Below are 9,703 nucleotides of genomic sequence, written 5' to 3'. Positions count from 1 at the left end.
TTTAATTCCTTATGTTACAGTTATTCTCTGCAACCAGGTATCGACCAATTGATTACAGATTTTAGGCAGTTGGTCAGACTGTACAATTTTTCCAAAAACGCTAAGATTTTTCTGCTAGGATAAATGCCTGGCTTAGCAGAATGGCTACTGCATACTGTAAATACACCACAGTGCACTTATATAGCCACAGTTATATAATTATCATTTGAACTTCAATTTTGTGAAAATATATATATCCTTTTTTTTAAACAAGGGCCTAGATTAATTGTGTAAAAGCATTTAGGAAAATATTAGTTCATTAAACAGAGTTAATGAGAAGTATTTATTTGTATTGGATTACCACAGAATCAATAACGAGTAGAGTACGTTGTGTTAATGTTAATAGACCCTGTAAATATCACCTTGGAAAGCGTAATAAACAGCTCATAAATTATCATTCTTTTGGTTCCTTGGCCCTTAAATCTTTATTGTAAGTTTTTTGCACGTCCTTCAAGTTTTTTGGTTTTTTTTTTTTTTTTACAGGAATGTTAATTGCTGCTAGCCAAATGAAAAACAAACAGTTCTGCTAACATGGATGATAATGAACGCCCACTGTATTTCAAGCATGGCTTAGGTATTTCTGACACACAGATGCCTCACTGCATTCTCTTGATACCAAGACTTACCAATGCTTTCATATGGGTTGATGAGGTATGCAGTCCTCTGATTTCAACCAAGAAGGAGTATGCAAGTGCATTGGTCAGTGTTGTGTGTTGCACTGACTGTACAGATTCTGACCCCAGCCAGATAAGCCTGGCTCACTCTCGGTTTGTGTGGTCACCTGTTCACGCCGATCCTACACCCTGTTACACAAGTATAAGAATGATTCTCTTGAAAGTTATTTTCTGGATGCCCTTCTTTTGTGATTGTCCAACACTGCTCAAGAAGCGCAGTTTTATTCCTAGTAAGTATCAATGGTAACGTAGCGTTAGACTGTTTTGACTTTCGTTCTCAACTGCCTTATCTCCCTCTAGTAGCAACTCATAATCTCATCTACATTCTTTCGGAACTCTGACCTTGTATTTCATTCCCTTCGATTCTTCTTTTGCTTACAATGTAGAAAACTTCCATGCATTTTTATATTGTATTTTTCAGCAGCAGATAAGTGCACCCTCCATAACAATCTCCAGTTCATGGCAGAAAAAAAATAATTCTTCCAGTCACTCAACTGACTTGGCACTTTCAAGGGCTTATGATGCATACCTTGAATACTCTTAATTATGATGCATTTTAAGTAAAAAAAAAAAAAAAAACAGTAACAGTTTTAATTGGAAGTGATGCTCGATATATATATATATATATATATATATATATATATATATATATATATATATATATATATATATATACAGTATATTGAAAACAAACACTATTTTAACTTAGTTAAAAATAAATAAATGTCACACTCTCTGACCCAGTTCAATCACAGTTTAGTCATCTCTATTTACCAGGCCAAACCTAACAGATGGTATAAGCACTGGGGGAATCTTTCTTCCATTGCTTGGACTATCTTGTACCGTATGTAAAATTAGCTCCTCCAATGGCTATATCTACTGTTCATTTTCAGTGCTCCACATACTGTTAGTTTTGAATTGTTGCCATACAAAAAGCAATGCTGAGAGAAAAGGGTTTTCAAACACTAGCAATAAAACTTTAGTAATTTATTTTTGCCCCTTGAAAATGCAGAGAGTTTTGCTTGAAAAAGAGTGTATATTATGTACCCTCTTTTACTGAATGTGGTTCATGTCAGAATAAAATCTCGTTGATCCTAGTTTCAAGGTTTACATCTGTAAGCTTTTTTAATCCAAGGTCAAACAGTTGGCTGCAGAGGGACCTTGAGGGTCTCATTGACTGAGAAAGTGTGTGCGTTATTCCGGCAACTCTCATTGTCAATCACAGAGAGAGAGAGAGACAGTACAGCACAGATTCACTTTGCAGAATGCTGTGTCTTTTACTAATGTAATTACAAACTACTGTCTTGTTCAAGGTCATAACGACTGCAAATCTCAGATGTGAACATGGTGTCCTTGCAACTAAGTGGTACAGGACTTTTTTATTATCAGAAAAAAGACACCATTTTTGTAAATGCTTTTAGAGGAGCATTTGTGTGTGCTAACCAAACATTATAGGTATTATATATCCAGCTTTTATTGCTTCGAACATTTATGTTTATATTTGTTTATATATCTACAGTATATCCCCTACTTTGAATCATTTAATTTTCGGTCAAAGGCTATTGTGGCAATGTGCCCCGCCCCTGTATGCATTTCTGTGTTATATGTTGCGTGTGGTGTGTTAATGTTGGTGTATAGATATTGCTGCACGGGACATAAATGGGTGTGTGTAGCACGAGTTATTTAAAATGTATAATTGTATTTAGGCACAAGGACTGCACTTCACGTGCATTTAAAGTATTTAATAATGTGAGCACAGGGTTGCACAGAATTAGTTCACATGCTGGGATTCAAGTGAATAATTAATTAGTAATTGAATCCCTGCACAACAGTATATATAGATGCACGTTTTACTCACTCTGGGTTGTGTGTTTGTGAGTGGAGAACGGGTGTGGAGAGGAGTTAAAAAGAAACCAGAGAGAATAATTGCTACTACGTGCTAGAAGCACCAGCACGGTAATTGTTTTGTGTTTAGCGTTCGTCCACCCTGTTTGTTAGCGTCTATTTGTTTTGTTTGTCTGTTTATTTTGGCCTCAAGTGCCATGTCCTGTTTTCTGTTTTGTTCAAACCTTTTATTTTCTGTGAGTTATTAAAACTCTGAGCACAACAGTGTCTCAGTTTCAACCCGAGTACTGCCTGTCTGTGTGTGATTCTTTCTGGCCTGATGTCATCCCTGCAGCCATCCTGTCACAGCTATACATGTATATTTCCAGTCTGATATGTTTATAAGGAATGCTTCTTTTTTTATCCATCACTGTCATGTTTATTATTGTATTTGAAATGCATATATGTGCTACTGTGCTCTGTTTATTTAATTAGTCCTTTATATTATATTATTTTACCATATGTCTATTGCTTACATGCCTTTGTCTACAGTCATTGTCCACTGCCTCTTAGAAATCACATTGAAATCTATAGCTTTAGGTTGCTCCTGAAAACAGAATTTTTAAGTAGATAATACTCCCTCGCCTCATTTTAGAAAGGTAGAGAGAAAGCCTTGCTGCTTTCAAATAAAATACAATTACATAGAATCTCATAAAGCAAGATCAATAAACAACAATTGACTAATTAATCTAGGATTAACAAGTAAATGGCCTTAAAAAGACAATATAAATAAGTGTGTAAATATGTTTACACCAGTTAAATGTGTGTTTTTTTTCTAAGTACGAATGTGTTAATTATAATTATCAAATGTATTTTTGACAGAAATCAAGTCTTTGATCATTTTTATTGTAATCAGTTTTATTAAAAACATAACATTACTCACCTGAACCGGATCCTTGATATTTGTATCCAGTTTGTCAGGGACCCGGTTTCAAAGAAACCGGTTTGCACATATCTAGATAAAACATTTTTATGCTGGTGCTCCTACAGTATCATGTGCAAAGCTGTATTACAGTTAATTACACCTTGCATTCCATTGTTGTGCACAAGCTTGTACTTAACTGCAATGCTATTAAAATAATAACATCTCGGAGGGGATTTTTGTGGGTGGTACAATCATCGATTATTTTTCCGGTATTATAATAACTGGCATGGTGAACTGATGAAGTCCTACAGGGGTTATTGAATTCAGACTCCTGAGCAGGTGTATGACCAACCAACTCCAGAGACTGTATATTCTGTAGATCCAGCAGTGGCCCTGAGGAATCTGGAGACGTAAATTACACATAAGACCATGCAGAGTGCATAACAAACTTGAACTGGACAAAATCTAGGCTTGACATTGTTATATGAACATATGCAAAAACCATGTTTATAGTTTGATGTACAAACACATTACATACATTACATTTTGGTGTGAAAGATACTGTTTTTGCATTAGCTGCCATGTTTGTTTTGACCACAGTATGGCGACACAGCCTGCTGGGTTCACGTGACTGCAACACCTACATTGCATTAAGTGGCAAAACATGATGTTTCAGTGAAGAACCCCAGTCAAATACATTCTACTGATTCTTACTGCTCTAATATTGCATGTTTAAGCTTCAGATTCTTCATGGATGTCAAGTGTCAAGGTTTACCCGTGAAACAGTTTTTCACAATTTTGAGAGTCTCACTGCCGTGCGAGGCTGCGAAACCTTTTATACATGACACAGCGGTAAATCCAATACAACTGCCCAGGCGTTTTTATTATACCATTCTATATTCCTTTAGCTGCTACGCAAACTACCCCCTTACTCCAAAGATAGAATTGCCTTGTTGTCTCAAACTGATGGTTTGTCTGCGCTCTGTGTTTCTGTACACAACACGTCATTACTCGGACAGAGTCGAAGGAGAGGCTGTCAGACTGTCACTGTCTCGTTCACGCAGAAATTACCACAGAAATAAAAGAGAAATGGACATCAATGAGAATTTAATTATTAAAGTCGAAAAATATAATGTTCTTTATGATGCCAGTGACAGTGGGTATAAAGATAATAAAAAGAAAGACGTCATATGGTAAGAAATAGCAGAACAATTGGAAATTGATGGTATGTCTATCTCTTTATTTCACTTTAATTTTAGTCAAAGTGACGGGCACGCCACACACTGGTTTTGTATTTCTGTAAAATGACGCTTCTTTATTAATGTTGACCAATAATAATAATCAATCACATTCACACACTAACTGAAGATTTTATTAAAACTGAAAATCAATAATATATATATATATATATATATATATATATATATATATATATATATATATATATATATATCTATATATATATACAGTATATATAAAACTAATAACCGTATAACAAACAAATATGTGTAGATGTATTGTGTTTGAATAATTTACATGTTAAACCAGACCACATATAAACATTCACTGTTAAATTTAGTGTGTGGTGGTGTACCCAGACTATTTCTTTGTTTTATTTATTTTATTTCATCTCCACAAAAGAAGCAAAGCAGACAGTATTTTCTTTTCTTTTTTTTATGTACTTGTGATGTATTCGTGTCGTTTGCTTTGCTCCCAGTGTGCATAACCCTTAAGTCTAGGTCAGCAAAAATATTGATCCGTCACCAGCACCCCATGCCCACCCCCACCCCCCCCCCCCCCCCAAAAAAAAAAAATCTAGTGGTCTAGGTTAAGGTTTTTCATCAATCTGAAGGTTTTTCAGCAGGGGTCTCACTGGTATGAACACTTAGGGGTTGACATGTATGATTCTTACTGCTTTAATATTACAGGTTTAAACTTGCCTCCAGCTGGAGGATACACTAATCGTACCATTTATTTCATTTTTATCTTATTTTATTGCCACAACCCCAAATCCACGTAAGCTATATGAAAAATACAAATAATATGACTGTGATTACCCAGTTAATATAAAGTGTGGCCAGTAATTCTAGCACTGAAAAAAAACAAGTGAATGATTATTGTCATATCTGACCACTGTCTTGCGCGGTGGATTCATTAATATCGATTCAGAGACTCCCAAGGCTACAGTGAACACACAGCATTATATATTGTGCACTAGAGCTCTAATGAGCATCAGCCAAGCTGATCTATACTCATAAAAATAAATGAACCCCCCCAACCAAGGTCACCTGAATCTGTAAAATGTATCAGTGGACATGTCAACCAAATGCATAAAATAAATGACACCTCCCCAAGGTTGTCTAAAATAGTAATAGCGTGGATGACCAGACAGACTGCAATTGCGACTGTATTAGCTTCACACATTATACAGTTCATATATTAGTTTAGGAAGGATATCGTGGTATCCACTTTCATACAATTATCTTCAATAAAGGAAAATATGAAGAGAATGACCATAGCTTCAATGAAGGCATTATCTACAGAACCCCATCTACAAGCATTGCCTTTCTACCTATCTATCTAGTAGAATTCTGACTCCCTGCATATCAAGTTAGCATATGCACTCCGTCAATCATATATCAAAATGATGTCCCCAAGGCTCCCCTGGTAAAGGCACGACTGCGTGGTATGTAGATGGAGTCATACAATCAGAGGAGGGCAAGTTTGCATCCTGTCTGTTTGAAGTCGCCGGTCGCTGCATTGGCTCTAGTGCTCCCACAGGAGGAAAAACCATGAGGGACTGTTTCTCCTCATTGCGATACAGCATCCCCTACTGGCCAGGAGCCTGGTGAGCTCAAGCAGACACCTGCGAAGCTCCAGAAGCTCGCTGATCTCGCCGACATCTGCTCTTTAGTTCCTGCGTGTAAAGAGGCAATTGTCTTGATTGTGGGATTGGAGGACACCACTGACCTTCACTTCTCCTGGGCTGTTGTGGGGCATTGCTGTGGTGAGGGAATGGAGTTGGACATTCTAAAATGGGGAGAACGGGGGTAAAAAGGGTCCCCGAATGGCTCACCTGGTAAAAGCACTGCCGCGCAGCCGGTCTTTGCTGGGGACTCCGGGAGGGTTCCGCACTGGCTTTGGCGTTCCCGGGGTTGGGGGGGTGGGCTGGTCTTTGTCCTCCAGTGGCCGGTAGCCTGCAGACATCCCCTCTCGAGTTCCTGGATGTAAAAAGATGCCAATTGGCTCGTGGGATCGGAGGATGCCCACTGATCCTCGAGTCCCTGAGCTGAGAAAAATACTAAAAATAATTGAGGAGAATTGGGACAAAATTGGGGGTAAAAATAATTGGAGATTCTAAAATCTAAAAAAAAAAAAAAAAAAAAAAAAAATTAGGGGTAAAATAATTAAGCAAAAAAAATTATAATAATGATGTAAGATATGTTTGAAGAATATATCCAAGATTACTGTATATATTTAATAAATATCAGGGCCAAGAAATGTCAGCAACCCAAGTATATACAGTATGGTCTCTATATTGACAAATACAATTATTTTAATGGTAAAAATAAAAAAAGAGTAAAATTTTAATTTGCAAAATACTATGCAAAACTATCTGAAACAACATTATAATATATGATACCCTGAAAGAAACCAATAGGAACGGCATACAGTAGTTTTTACTTTGGCTTTGCACAGCACAGGTTCAAATTCTCTCAGTTAAAGAAGGGAAGATTGGTAAGTCTGTTCTGTTGGCTAATTGTCACTTCATAAGATAACAAGCTTTGACTTGCCAAAAAGAACAGAAAATATCTCTAAACTGTTTTTTGTTTTTTTTTTAATAAAAAATCTCCAATTCAAGGACACGTTGCTCTAGTTTCCTTGTGCTTGTTTTATTTGCTCAAAACAGTGTAAATGCAGTTGCAGATACAGTTCCTTTCATGTGTCATTCTTGTAGGTCAACTCCCTTCATTTAATCCTGTAAATTTCTACTGATATTAAGGAGCTATCTGACTGGGTTTGGGAAATTGCTCTTTCAAAGCTTTTATCTTAACTAATAAGCATTGACTGTACGCCAGGTGCCAGCTTCTGAGGTTATATCAGCAACACAATTACAGTAATCAGTGTCTGATTTGTTTATGTTTGGCATCTGTTCAGAAGACAGAACTGTAACACACAACAAAATAGAAAAATATGACACTTTTGCAGTGGCCACTTACATAGCTTACCCCAAAAAATTAAAATAACAAGGCAGTGTACATGTGTATACCTTTATCCAAGAATACCACAGATGGGAGTTTAGGTAAGCAATGCACAATCACAGAGATTACAAACTGAACATATTTACCATGGTATTTTGTACCACTGCTGTCTATTAATTGTCGGAGGCTATAATTTTTATCTTTAAATGCTTGTATTTTTCTAGCAAAACAAACAACGTGGTTTTATCATTTTTTGCAGAATATTGTGGAGCTCACCACGTGGTGTCTAGTTAGCATCACTTATGTGCGCACCACTAAGTCAGTATCATGTTCACCAATTAATATCACTCTTGGTATCTCATGCTTACCCCGTGTCTTGTGCACAACAGTTAATAGGTATTGTCTCTTCACACTTTCCTATTATTCAACTGGATCTATAACTGTCTGCTATTGCATTCATTTGCAAAACCTGACAATTAACAGATTCTGTGATGTTTCCTTAAAGAACCCCAGTCAAATATATTTTCCAATATTACAGGTTATAACTTCTGCAGAAGTAGTCTGTGGCGTTAGTTTCAATGCTGTTGAGTGCTGACCTCTTCTGGTGCCTCGAGTGAACAGCAGGCATGCAGCAATTCATTCAGGAAGCACTGGTTACCTGAATCTTAACATATTTGTTATACATATATTGGCAGGCCGGTCACTGATCAAGTGATCTAAGGAAGAAACTGCCTGTCTGTGTGTAGTCGATTTGCTCAATACATTAAAAATGGTACTTTATTTGTTTACTATGAATGTAACACACAAGAGCTGAACAAAAGCACCCGAGAGGAACAGCAAAGCAGACACATTTCTGACATGTTTACTGTACATTGCAGATACAACAGAAAACCATGATTACATTCTACTTCCTTTTTCTTAAATTAGATGCAACATGTGTTAAACGTAAGTCCAGAAGGCAAGCTAACTTATTAGCTGCCTCTGAAACGTAACCGCATCTTTCCATTTACAAACCCAACAGACCCATAACTTTCTGGTACATTCCTGTTCTCTATAAAAAGTAGCTGAAAGCAATTTGAGGAACTGAGAATAGGGACCGGATGCTGCACTGATGCTTGCTGGTTTCTGTATGATATATGGTACTGTTCATTTGTCTTATGGGTTATCTCAGAAGCTCTGAGCTTAAGGTTTGGAATTAATAGCCAAAGACTGTGCTGAATTTGGATCCTTGACAGACAGGCTCCCCAGGCTCATGCCAAGCATGCAATAGATCATGGAGTAATTACACGAATGAGACAGAGGGAGCACGCATAAAATTCTGCCTTTTAACAGCTGCATGTGGCTATTACTGCCTCAGGTTTTTACTAACCTATTAATACAATTACTGTGGTCATTTAGTTATTGTGGAGTTAATCATTATAAAGCTGTGTGGGTTTAACCTCTGGGAAGCTTATTAATATAAATATCACACATTATAGGAGGCGGCAAACATACTGTTATTACTTACCTAGGTTCTGAAGGCAGGTGGTTTAGAGGTTTTAGGTCAACCAGATACTACTTTTGTTATTACCAATATTGCGTAAACTTATACGCAAAGAGCTTGTATATAGCACTTACAGATACGTGTTAATACAATAGTAATACAGGTGTTCTTTCGTAGTGATTAATGTATAATTGATGTTTATTTAGTTATTCATCATGCTTTCATCACTAGTGTGTAAATAAAGCTTACCACGTTTAAGGGGGTAATAATATTAGTTTTCAGTTACAGGGCTCATATTGATATGTTACCTTGTAGCCACACTGTGAATTCAATGGTCATTTTAAGAATATAATAAGAAAACGTAGGATCCTATTCACCAAACTAAGTTGTTTAAATAATGTTGTTTTTTTTTTAAGTATGTATGTATAACATTTAAGTATGTATGTATGTATAACATTTTTTTAAATAACGTTTTGTAAATAGGGCACATTAACACCATTTTTAATACTGTATAATAAAATAAGAATGCTGGCAGTTGTTTATTATTACCAAGTAA

This window comes from Acipenser ruthenus, chromosome 8 (assembly GCF_902713425.1).
Source record: "Acipenser ruthenus chromosome 8, fAciRut3.2 maternal haplotype, whole genome shotgun sequence".
NCBI lineage: Eukaryota > Metazoa > Chordata > Actinopteri > Acipenseriformes > Acipenseridae > Acipenser > Acipenser ruthenus.
The sequence above is the reverse complement of the archived record's forward strand: the minus strand, read 5'-3'. Positions refer to the sequence as shown.